Genomic DNA, 13578 nt, shown 5'->3' on the forward strand with positions numbered 1-13578 from the left:
TAGTAAAGCCAAAAATGCTATGTTTTTGCATATTACTGTCATCCCCAAATAATTCGCAGCTTAATGTCAAGCAATCGTGTGCACACTATATGATGATAATTTTAAATTTGTTGACAGAAGAATCAATCAATCACGACCACTTAACAAGAAGATAATATGTTAAATTCTCATTTCTATTTCTTTTCTTGTCACACACATATTATATTTTGTTCCAGGAAACAAACTCATTATCTTTTTGGTTTGCAAAGCTATCTCCAAATTCGACTCCAATCTCAGACTTGCCCAGCTAAATTGTATTGTTATTTCAGCAACTGTCTGCAGCAGAATAAAACGAATGGATCAGGCAACAAACATTAGAGAATGCGGAATGATTGCTAAATTAGATTATAACGTTGAAAATGGGTTTTGGTTGGAACATCTTTACCAGACTCAAGAGTGGTATGTGATTTAATGCTAAAAATTTTTTTACCAACATGAAGTAACTCTATTGGAAACTGATAGCGGATTTTAAAATGGAGAAAACAACAGGACAGCAGACAGTAAATTAGTGTAGAATAACGGTCGTTTTGTATCATATGTTGCTTATCTATTGCATTCAAGTACTTGTATAGTTATTTATCTAAATATTCAGGTCGCGATATCAAAGACTTCTCATGTATCTAGTGAAATGCAGAAAAGTAGAAGTTTGACTTAAAAAATGATATTAATAAGCTATTATGATATATTTTTTTTGTATTTAAGATTTATAATTAGTAACTCAAACTGGACATCATTATAAAAATAGTTTTTTATTCACGGTCTTGTCATATCCAGGTAGGAGTAGTACTAGTAGTAGTAGTGATTGATTAGGATTTTTAACGTAGCTTTAACAATTTTTCGGTCATATCGCTACGATGTCTGCGGTGTGACAGTTTATAGTGATGTCTAGCACTGGGGCATCATGCCGCAGACATGTAGCAAGATGTCCCACCCAGTCACATTATACTGACACCAGTCCGACCAGTCCTAACACTAACCTCTTAATGCTGAGCGCCTAGCGAGGCAGCTGTTAGTACCATTTTTGTACGACCTCCCGCTTCCGAGACGGACGCTCTAACCACTTGGCCACCGGAGCGGTCAGTAATATTAGTAGTAGTAATAATAATAATAATAATAATAATAAATGCGTCAAAAGTCTATACCATAAATCGAGCTCACTTGTTATGATCAGTTTAGATCAATGTCCTTGATCTGGTACATGCCACTTGTTCAAATAGACTTTTCATATATCCACCGTATTCAAAGTTGTCTTAGTTTTTATATCATTTATAAGTAATATATCCAGGTGTCAGGATAAAATGGATTTGTACCCTGTATTAAATGCCATGTCTTTGATGTCAACAACAGAACATTCCTTTATTATTGATTGACATGGACTGGGTTTAATACTGTTGTAAATAAATTGTCTTTCTAGCCACCCATGGGGCCGTATCGCAGCAGTTGGGACGTTGATAAAACTATGCAGCACGATTTATCTTTCTTATATAGACTTGCACATTTTACATTCTCATTGCCTTACACGGTCAATGGGGATGACTCATAATGGGGTTTCTTCTAGCGGTAATCGCCCGTACTCATTAGTTTGCAATCAAAATGTTAAACAAATCTACAATTTTTGTATTTAAGACAATAATTACTGTGGTATACCAAGAGATTTCCCACAAGAAACCCCGACAACTTAGACATTTGCAACGCACGATACAATATAGGGCGAATTATATCGGGGTCATGATATGTATGCATTAAAACGCGACGTAATGCTTTAGGAAATCTGAAGTGCCTTCTTCAACAAAAACACAAATACACTCAATTCTGCAATTCAACTCCCGTTCCAGATTTGTTTAAAATTACTGATTTGGCATTGGCGTGTGCATGACTAAAACGTGTTTTACTAGTGTATATTTAAATAGTACAACTACTAAATTTCTTTAGATGGGACAGAAAACGGGCGAAATGGTACTGAGTGGAATCTTAAAATCTGAAGAGATTTACGCATAATTCACATAGGATATCTGCGTTTTGTTTGAGTAGTTATGTTTCACGAGCGAAGTGGAAACATTGCATTGGCGCGAGTGTCGAAGCTACGAGTGACAATACAAAATGTTTCCACTTCAGGAGTGGTGAAGCCAGGAGTGAAAATACAAAACGTTTTTGAAAATACAAAATGCTTCGATTTTCTCGAGTGAAATATTTCCGCATATCTACTCAAAAGAGCGTAGATTTTCTTTTCATTCTATATATTTTAAAGGCAAGAACCGCCAGTTTGCATGGGTTTTCTCCATTCTGTGTCAATACCATTAACAACTGCATTGTTACATCGATAAAATTAGGTTCACAAATATTGCAGTAATTATAGGACAGCGACGTTTCTCAAATAGTATTTTTTTAATATTACATCGTGCTTCACACTGTGCAATTTTTCAAAATAATAAACAAATTTCGTGCACGAATTGATATCGTTTTGGTAAGGTAACAATAAACATGGCAGAGAGAATGGAAGACTTCAGATCGTAACATTTTTAAGCATAAGGATTTCATGACTGTGAGTTTACTTGTTAGCATTTCCGTTCTTCATCTTGTCCATTTCTACATCCAAGGGTAAACGTTTGTGTGGCATTGGCAAGTTTGCAGACTAGCTCTGTAGCAGACGCTGTATCCAACTTCCGATTGTCACTTAACATTCATCCGTCGTTTCAAGCAAGATTGTGATTCGAGTTAAAACTGCTGATACAGATTGCATTACTCTATTTAATCCTGAGGGGTTTTATTTTCTAAAAAAATATGTGTACCGTTTGTGTTAGAGTACTTGATGTATGGGTGGCTATAACAAAAGGTCATGGAAGTTCCATTATTGACAATGTCCATGATCCATGTTGAAAACTAGTTCTAAACAAATTAATACCTGAAGACTACTTTTTGCTGTTTGAAGTTCGTTTTAAGGGATTTCTTGGTGGCACGTCATTTATTTATTAAGGTAAACTAGGGGGTCTACAGTTGACGCATTTTAAGATCTGTACATCCTCATAGAGAGAGAGAGAGAGAGAGAGAGAGAGAGAGAGAGAGAGAGAGAGAGAGACCAAGTTGGTCTAAATATGGAAATACGAGTCAGAATAAGACACATAAGGGCTGATATGCTTCGTAAATGGATAAAGAAAGAAGTTTCAAAAATAATATCAGCAAAGATACTTAAAAATAATTTATATTAGCATTACTATACCAATTAATACTTCCAAATCATTACATTGGTTTAATTTTATTTTGCGTTTGAATCTAAATGGAGTGTTTTGAATCTAAAGGGATTGTTTTGAATCAAACCTTGTTTCATAGCGCCCTAGCATTTTGCGTTTTCAAACAACAATCATGATATTATTTTGTGAAGTTAGTTACTAATAATAGACTTTGTAAAAAAAAAACAATTAAAATGGTAAATGAATCAATATATAAAATTGCTGCTCGGTAAATATTGTTTAAAAAGTTTAGGTGAGTTAGCAAAATTTCAGTATATTTGTCATAGCCACGGTGGTGCGTTCTAGTGGAGAAGAGAAAAGCGATACATACGTAGTTTGCTGTTTGCGATGGCTAAAGGGTACAATAGTATCAAAGATATTTTATATATTTATTTTTAATTTCAGATGAGTTTTTATTATCTTTTTTAAATCTCGTATCTCCGATTTGGGCAGAAACAAGAAAGAACTGAGTCACATAAAAAGACCTGGCGCACATAGGAAAAAGACAAATTATATATATCGTTATCGATAGTGATCTTTGCCTGAACGCAAAAGAATAGTATTGGATAAAACGTTCAGTACGTTCAGCATCACTGGGTTGCTATTATTCGTATTCCTATACATCATGCTGGTAGGTAAAAAGTAGAAACAAAATCCGCTTGTTATTTGCAATCTTAAAAGTATTGTCTATTCTAATTTGGGATGATATCTCAATAAATGTTTAATTACAAATATCTTATGGGGAGGAATTCGGTTTCCATTAGTGTGGAATCGGCAAATAGGAATACAGTGCCTAATCAGGTGCACACATTGGAATTTGTACAATATCATACCGCTCTATTCCCCTTGGCTAAGGCACACATTCCTTGTATTTAGCTCTTCTTCAAACAATGCAACAGTCGTAAAGCAGTCGGGTTAGTGTCTGGGCTTGGTACTCCAAGTAATACTGGAATGAAATATAAGTTTTACGCACAGTTGTAAGACAATCGATCTTAGTGTGTCATTTTGAGACCCACTCGTAACAACCGCTTAAAATGGATTTAATTAACAAAAATCCACAAAAAGGTACATGAACAAGGTGATATATCAGTAAAAGCTCTTTTAAGTGAATAACTTACCAATGAAATGCTAAATTAATACTAATTAAATTTGACCCTTGTGTCATAGTTGCTAGAGTCAATCATTGCGTATTACGGTCGTAATCATATATTTTGCAAATATATATGTAATAAAGATCTTAGGTTTCCAGCTCTTTGCTGAATTAATGACATATTTGAAAGTTGCAAATGCCACAAAATCATGACCTAACAGAATTTCGCTATTGATAGTTCTATATTATGACATCTGTATGTAAGAACTGTGATTCAATCCCACTTAAATTCCCCCTTTCTTTGTTAGTTTCAATCCTGTCGACTATCATCACCGCCATCCAATCAGAAGCCAGATTGTGAGATTCCAGCACTTTGGTTGGTTGCTTCTCTCATTCGCTAGCAATGATTTCGCAGCGGTCCGCGGTAGTAAATGATAACATGCTAAAGAACATAACGACCTAATATTCAAGAAATGGGTCTTACCATCAAATATATAACATATGGAAATAAGACATGGGCGTATAGGTTTGTGTATTTGTTCACATGGCCTTGATTACAGATTAAAGAATTCCAAGCAAATTTGATCAAGAACGAGAGAACCATATAGGACGCACATTCTAACACTTGTAATCTCATCAACTTTGGGAGGAAAGCCATTAATACAAGGTGCCCTCACCTTGTATTAATGGCTTTCCTCCCAAAGTTGATGAGATCACGAGTGTTAGAATGTGAACAATGACGGAAATGTAAGCATTCTACGTCTTTGTCTGACTGTAGAGTGGAGTAGACCTGAAAATAAGTACCATATTTCATTTCGATTACCAGGACTGACTCGGTGCTGCAGGATCAGAATAAGACTTTTAGGGTGTTCTGGGGTTGTATAAATGAACCTTAGCCAAAGTTTCTTTTTTTCTTTTCCTTCTAAAATACCTTTTCCCTTAATGGTCCACACTCGGACTACTAAAATGAGATAAAGCAATCTCGAATAAATAAACTTACGATATATTTGCTGGCACAGATGCCTAAATCCGGCACATCAAAGAGTAGTTAAGATAGCTAGATGAAGAGCCAAGATTTTTTTCTACATTCTTTATTTTTTGTCAAGTTTATTATAGATTTGCTTAGTACGAACGTAGAATCCACACAATAAATAGTTCACATTTTATAGCTCGTTATCTATGCTTTCAGATCCCGCTGCAGTCTTCATCAACAGTCAAGTCCAACATACTAATATTTGCACACCTGCTAAGGGCGCATGTCAGCAACTTAAGAAAATTTTTAAGAGACACGCCTGTATCAGCAGAGACCATTATTGCGCCTCTTGGGATTGCTGACTATTTGACCAACAAAGAAATACTAAGCGATGACATCACATTAGTAATTTGCTCGCCAGGTGGAGCCACCAACACTCTTATTAATTGAGTAGAAGCGATGAGGAACTAAATTCCACAAAGGCCCCTTTTCAAAGCTTGTTTAAAAATGTTTAAGTGAAAATGGACACATGAAAAATGTTAAACCTTATTGAGCATCTGCAGCAAGTCTACAGCAAGTCTAAACAGCTGCATTACTATCATGAATCAGATGTTGGAAGAAAAGTCATAAAGAACTCACTTCCAAAAATACCATTTTTTAAATAATATTTCAAGAAATATCCGAGAATCAGAATATTGTGCATCTAAACCAATCACAAATCTAGCCCATAAAGTTTAAATACAATTGTCCAACAAATGTTGGAGGAAACGTGACGACTGACGACAAACGGATATTTCCACCAAAATGGGCAGGGAGGAAACATGACGACTGACGACAAATGGATATTTCCACCAAAATGAGCAGGGAGGAAACGTGACGACTGACAACAAACAGATATTTCTACCAAAATGGCCACTAGAAGAAGAAGAAGAATAAAATTCATTCGCGCATCTATCTTCTCTTCAAAGCTTGAATAAAATCCCTAATCTGGTGTAACAGTGGGAACGATGAATACTTATATAAAAACCTTAATCTGGTGTAACAGTAGGAACGATGAAAAATTATAGTATAAAAAAACCTTAATCTGGTGTAACAGTAGGAACGATGAATACTTATATTATTTAAATACCTCTATGTAGCAGATTATTTTTACGCCAAAAGTTTCCCCAAATGTGGGCATGTGAAAAAAAAAAGCAAACCACATACCTCAGCCATATTTCTAGCTTACACGTGCCAATACAAACCACCAACCGATGTAGGACAAGAAGTGATCACGAAATGAATTTCCAGCATACCCCCTTTCTGACATATTTCAAGAGAACATGGGCGAAGGATGAAACAAAGTAAAACGTTATTGCGCATCAACACCAACCACATATCCAGCTTACACAATGTCAGTAAAATGCTCCAAGGGATGTGGGACGAATGCAAAGATTAGTTTCGTCACAGACGGATGAACAGATGCAACGACACTATCCCCGAGCGGGGATAGTTTGGAAAATCTCATGAAAAATACCTTTTGCCGTCTGATTGGCCTTTTAAATTAATGTATGCTTAGAATTTAATGTTCATGACTGTTGGAAGTATATTTTAAAAAAATGGCAGTGAAAGTCTGCTCTTGAATCATGATGTTCCAAGTACCGTAACAACTTCTAGACACAGCTTAAAACTCGTATTCATTACTAGCCTCTGCACCTGTCACCATTAATCTCAAATTCTGAAAGTTGTATTCTGGGAATGTGATGACCATCTGGTGAGTTGACCCTGCCTGGGTCATTGAAAAACATATTTTGAAAACAAACATTTGAGACTGCCAAGGCTTTTTATGTTTCCTGTGATGGAAAATGTGAAACACTTCCAACAATTATCACAGTTAGAAGCTTACAAATATATTTTAATGCGATACTGTCACATTTGGTGTGAAATACATCAAATCTATACATTTATTGGACCTAATGTTTAGTTAATGATTTCAATGCTACGCCATAAAATACAAAGATCATAATAATGTTCTTCAAACAGTCCGCCAAGATAAATCATTTATTTTTTATTAATGCGAGCTTCTAAAATTAATTGATGCTGACGAATTAGGGGAAGAAAAACGGTTTTAGCAAACATTTCAAACACGGTTTATCAGCAAAAAGTTCCACTAGTAATTCCGTGATGGCTGCCAAAATATGTTGCTGATGTCATAATTGTAGCGGATACCAACTTAAACTATAACTTGTGTTCATACTAGTATGAAGTTTGTCATTGAAAGCGTTCATACTCGTTTGAAGTTTGTCATTGAAAGCGTTCAGACTAGTATGAAGTTTGTCATTGAATGGCAGACGATGTCTATCACTGACACTTTTAAAAGTATAATGCCCATGTAACATACACTATTTATAGAGAAAATCCTTATAAACAAAAAGCAAAAGCGCTTACAAGTGTCAGGCACAAGATGTGAATATTTCGCAATAATGCAAAGTAATCAATCTTGAGCTTCTTTAAGCGCAATATACCAAAATTCTCTGATGTCTGCGTTGTCATTTCTTTAGAGTCTTCCAAGGAAATAGATGATCAAAAAAATCACCTTCTCATGTCTAATATTCAACCATGGGACAAACCGTAAAGAAATACTACTACTACTACTACTACTACTACTATTACTACTACTACTATAACTCCTACTGCTACTACTACTACTAATAATAATAATAATAATGAGGACTTTGTATAGCGCCTAATCTTTAGAAGCACTAAGCGCTTTACAACATTAGACAACACCTATAACATAAAAAAACATATAATGATATGATTACAAAAACAAACACCATGAAATAGGAAAACATTAAAAAACATGCAGAGAATATTTAAGGTAGGAAACATTATTAGGTCTTTAAGTTTGTTCTTGCAGTCGAAATGAGTTTTGAGAGCCCTCTTGAATGTGATCACTGTGTCTTTGTGTCTAAGTTCAGTGGGCAATTCATTCCACGTTGATGGGCCCTGGTATGCAAAAGAACGCTGTCCATATGACTTTGTTTTCATAGTGGGAATAATGAGTATACGATTGTCAGAAGAGGAGTGTAAGTATCTTGTTGGTGTGTACACATGGGTGAGGTCGGATAGATATGTTGGACTAGAGTCCGACAGTGAAACGTAGCACAGAGAACACATTTTGTGTTTGATTCTGGATCGAATGGATAGCCAGTGTAGGGTACAGAGCAGCAGGGAGGTGTGCTCTGATCGTGGTACTCTAAGTATGATTCGAGCAGCTGTGTTTTGAACTTTTTGAAGTTTCTGGAGCACATATTGAGATGAACCAGACAGAATTGAGTTACAATAGTCCAGTCTTGAAAGTACTAATGAACACACAAGTGTTTTAGTGGCATCAACTGAAAGATATTTGTGAATTGAGCTGATGCGTCTCAGCTCAAAATATGCAGCTTTGCATATGTTCTTGACATGTTGGTGCAATGTGAGAGTACTGTCCAGAGTAACACCTAGGTTTCGTACTGACTGTGTGAATTTATTGTTGGTGTTGCTGATATTTATTGTTTGAGGTAAAGGATGTGAATGAGAAAGTCTTTGTGTTGTGATCAGAATGGCCTCAGTTTTATCATCATTCATCTGCAGCTTGTTACATGTCATCCATGATTTCACATCAGAAATGCACCTCTCTACACCTTGGATAGTAGCATCAACTTCAGTTGGGTGGCTAAATTTGTATATTTGGGTGTCAAGAGTCGTACAATAGGTGAGACACTGGATGATGATATATGACATTTAAGAGGGACTGAGTGTACAGAATGAAGAGAACAGGTCCAAGAACAGAACCCTGTGGAACACCACAACATAGATCAACTGGGCTGGAGTGTATTCCATTTGCAGATACAATTTGTGTCCTGTTGACCAAGTAGGACTTGAACCACAGTAAGGCTGTATCATGAATGCCAAATACATGCTGGAGACGGTGAATTAATATATCATGGTCTATTGTGTCAAATGCCGCAGACAAATCAAGGAGGGTGAGGACTGTAATCTTTCCGCTATCCAATGCAGACAGAATGTCATTAACTACTTTCAGAAGAGTAGTTTCAGTACTGTGGCAAGGGCGATATGCAGATTGCACATTGCTAAACAGACTGTTTGAATTTAGATGAGATACAAGCTGGGATAGAACAACCTTTTCTAAGATTTTTGAAATGAATGGGAGATTAGAAACTGGGCGGTAGTTCTTTAAATCGTTATGTTCCAGTGTTGGTTTCTTCAGCAGAGGCTTTACAATGGCAGTTTTGAAAAATGATGGAAATTCCCCTGATGAGAGAGAAGTATTAATAAAATCAGTTAGTGAAGGCAATACTGGATCTAAGCACTCAAGCAGCAATGATGTTGGAATTGGATCAAGTTCACATGACTTTGGTGCACTCTTGATCAGGATTGTACGTACGAAATCCATAGAGACAGGTTCAAATGCTGGTAATGGTTGCCGCTCAAATTCTGTATCCCAAATGTATGGTGACGACGAGTCAATTAAAACTGCGGTGTCAAGCTTATCTCTAATGGTTTGTACTTTGTCACGGAAGAAATTTGCAAACATGTCCGGAAGGTTGACTGGAGAGAAGGTAGTTGGAAGTGGTGTAGATGTGTTCCTTGACATTAGCTTGTTTGTAATCTCGAAGAGCTCTTTGCAGCTGGAACTTTCCATGATCTTAGTAGTGTAGTGGGCTGATTTTGCTGCATGGACTATATTTGTGACATTCTTCTTAGCGACTTCATAGATTTGCGCATGAATAATGAATCTGGTGGAAAGCCAAAGCCTCTCAGCTTTACGGCGGTCTCTTTTAGCAGTGCGAAGCTGGTCCCTAACACTGCTATACCATGGAGAACATTTTTGAATTGATACTCTGCACTTGGTAGCTGGTGCATGTTTGTCAAGCAATGAACGCAGACAGTTATCGAGTTGTTCTGCGGTAGGAGGCAAGCAAGTTGTTAAGATAGCTTGGATGACCTGCATTAGTTTGGTTCTATTTATCATACGGAGGTTTCGCTTAGTAGCAGATAAAGGTGGAGGGTTAGGGACTGATACGTCAAGATGGCATATAATGCAGAGGTGATTTGATGCAAGGTCACGGGATACCAGGGAGGACCGTAGAATGTTATCATCAGGTCTACGAAGAATCCAGTCTAAAATGTGACCATGTTTATGGGTGGGTTGGTTAACTGACTGTTTCAGGTTAAAAACATTAATGGAATCTATGAGTTTTGATGTATTTGGGTTTCCGGGACAGTCAAAGTGAAAGTTGAAATCTCCAAGAATAACCAGGTTGCCACCTTTCGAATTTCCATAGTCCAGGAGATTCGGAAACTGCTCCAAAAAGAGAGAGTCAGCCAGCTTGTTTTTTCTACTAGGAGGAGGGCGGTATAGGCAGAAAAAATGGACTGACCTTTGCTCCAGTGTGAGTGTTGTTTGTACTAGTTCAAACGATGTGTGGTCGAAATTGAATGTTGTGGTGTGGTTAAGACGTTTTATCATTGACTTCTTTGTGATGACAGCAATTCCATCTCCACGAGAATTACGGGGGAACGACTTGAGGGAGCAACCAGTGGGTGTTAGATCCGCACACTTGGGCTCATCGCCTGATGTTTTTAGCCATGTTTCTGTCATGAAACATACGTCAATATTTTAGTCGTTGATAAAATTAACTATTTCTGTGCGCTTTTCGGGTGGTCCTACTGACTGGGCATTGAACAATGCAATAAGCAGAGGTATCTCCTGGATAGTTGACACAAAGGTTGACGAATTAATAGAGATTTGAATTAGGTTATCTAAATTAACAGTCGATTTTTTTATAAATTGTTGAGCCGAAATAAGGGAGATAACTGGAATTCTTCTTCCTGTTCTACGCCGGACAGCTTTGAAACAACGTTTCTTTTTTCGCTTCTGTTTACATTTAGGTAATGATGAATGCAGTCCCAGTTCGCTTAGTCTAGAGCACAATGTAGCGTGGAGAGCCAAAGAGTGATCATTTAAAGCAATTAATGAGGGTCCATCGTAGCATAAACGGGTTGACTGGCGAGTATCACGTGATGGCGGTTTGTTCAAAAACAGTGGAGCAAGACAGCTGAGAAAAAGTCTAATTGTTCTCATTTCCAAAACAAGGATATGAAGAAACACATACGAATTTAACAGCCAATACATAATGAACACAATAACGTAGATGAAAACAGGCAACAAGCACAAATATCATGAAAACGGCAATAAAAAACGGAACAGCTGCTTCAAGCCGGTTTAGCGATAGCGGCCATCTTGTATCCAATCAATGATATATAAAAGCGATCACCTTATATCACTCGGCCATCCGGGCCCCCAGATCTGCACTTGTGCCTGAGTGTCTTGAACCAAAAAATACAAACACTGCCATATGGAATCTTTCTGATGGAAAGAGTTTTATTTGAACATGGCTTGTTTTTTCTTTTAATGAGCGTGGTATGCCAATTCTTACAAATATTTCAAACTTCAAAAGTTATGGAAAAACAACCAAACGTGTGAAGTCTGTAAAAATCTCTACTAGTTAAACAGTTGATGTACTGTAGAGGAAAAAAAGGCACAAAAAAGATAGTAAGTACAGAAGCTTGAAAACTTCAACAAGCATGTCATGTCAGAGATGAATACTTGTCCAGCTGTAATTACGCTTGGGTGCAGAAAAGGAAACATGTAAAAGTTTAAAGGTAGTCGGACTGCAATTATTTCACTATTCACGTGACTTATTGCAACCTCCGCTAAGGCTTAGCTACAAAAGAAAACGGAGAAAACTATATTAATTCTACAGGAATTGAAAAAGTTATCGGTGCTTATACCCCAGCAGTATAACCACAATCCCAGAAAAGTTACTGGGCAGTAGGGTAGAATACGAGACTTTGAGATACTTGCTGACAGAATGCCCATTTGCTTCCTATGTATATATACATACATGCATACATACATACATACATACATACATGCGCGCGCGCACGCACGCACGCACACACATACACACACATACATACATACATACATACATACATACATACATACATACATACATACATACATACATACATACATACATACATACATACATACATACATACATACATTGTTACGTGTTTAGGCTCTAATAAACATCAAAACAGAAAGAGTGAAAACAACAAGCCTTTTAAAAATTTAACGAATAATTTATTTCCCTGGAAAAATTCTGTAACAATAAAAATAATATGAACTTACGGTTTTATAGAATCAAATCCAAAAAAGGATCCAAAAATAGTCCGAGAATACAATTTTAGTAGTCCTAATAACAAACTGCTCTACTGATTTCACGTTCGAATCTCGACGAAGAATTCAAGATGGATGACGATGACGTATGCTGTAGTCAATACTGTGCTTATCTACAGTTCCTTGCAGAAATACAAAGAATGACACTCCGGTGTTGCAAATCCAAATGAAATTTGTAAGCAATGTCTTTCCAAAATGTCTTTGTGAGCACTCCTCAAAATATTTCCAGAGAAAAAAGAAGCAATCCTTTTGAAATCCAACTGATCTGAAGAAAATTATAGCTCTAAATCTGGCTACAACAAAATAACTTGACATCAGTGTAAAAAGCCCAAAACTGAGAAATCTATCTCTACGCATCTCTATTAAAACTAACAAATGCGCAGTAATGGAAAAAACGGAACTGCGAAATCGAAAAGGGGCCACGTGATCGTGTTTATGTCACGTACACCAAAAAATGACCCTGACGAAAACCAATCATTTTAAAATAAATAGAACTTGTTTATGAAGGTTGCTACAAATTCTGAAACAAGGTCAGGATTTAGATCAACACCTGGTGTTTACAAAAAGAATGATTCAGGTCAACTGATTTTCTGGAAAAATATCATCTCCAGTGAATAAATTTACATTATAATAGCATATAATAGAATTTAAAAAATTAAAACTGACAAACAATTACATTAAAATAAATATGAATTAAATCAGATATATGTAACAACATACATACATACATACATACATACATACATACATACATACATACATACATACATACATACATGCATACATTGGACGTTTGAGCTGTAGTGTGTAACTAAAAATCAAAAAGAAGATTCCAGCATAGAGTCACATCAGTTTATCTATTATTTATAATTCAGCTAATTACATAGCAATCAGGTTTCTGCCGTTTACAGAATCTTAAGCCAACTAGCTGGATGTTATAGTTTACAAATAT

Source organism: Sinohyriopsis cumingii, chromosome 4 (genome assembly GCF_028554795.1).
Source record: "Sinohyriopsis cumingii isolate HCF-2022 chromosome 4, ASM2855479v2, whole genome shotgun sequence".
Classification (NCBI taxonomy): Eukaryota; Metazoa; Mollusca; class Bivalvia; order Unionida; family Unionidae; genus Sinohyriopsis; species Sinohyriopsis cumingii.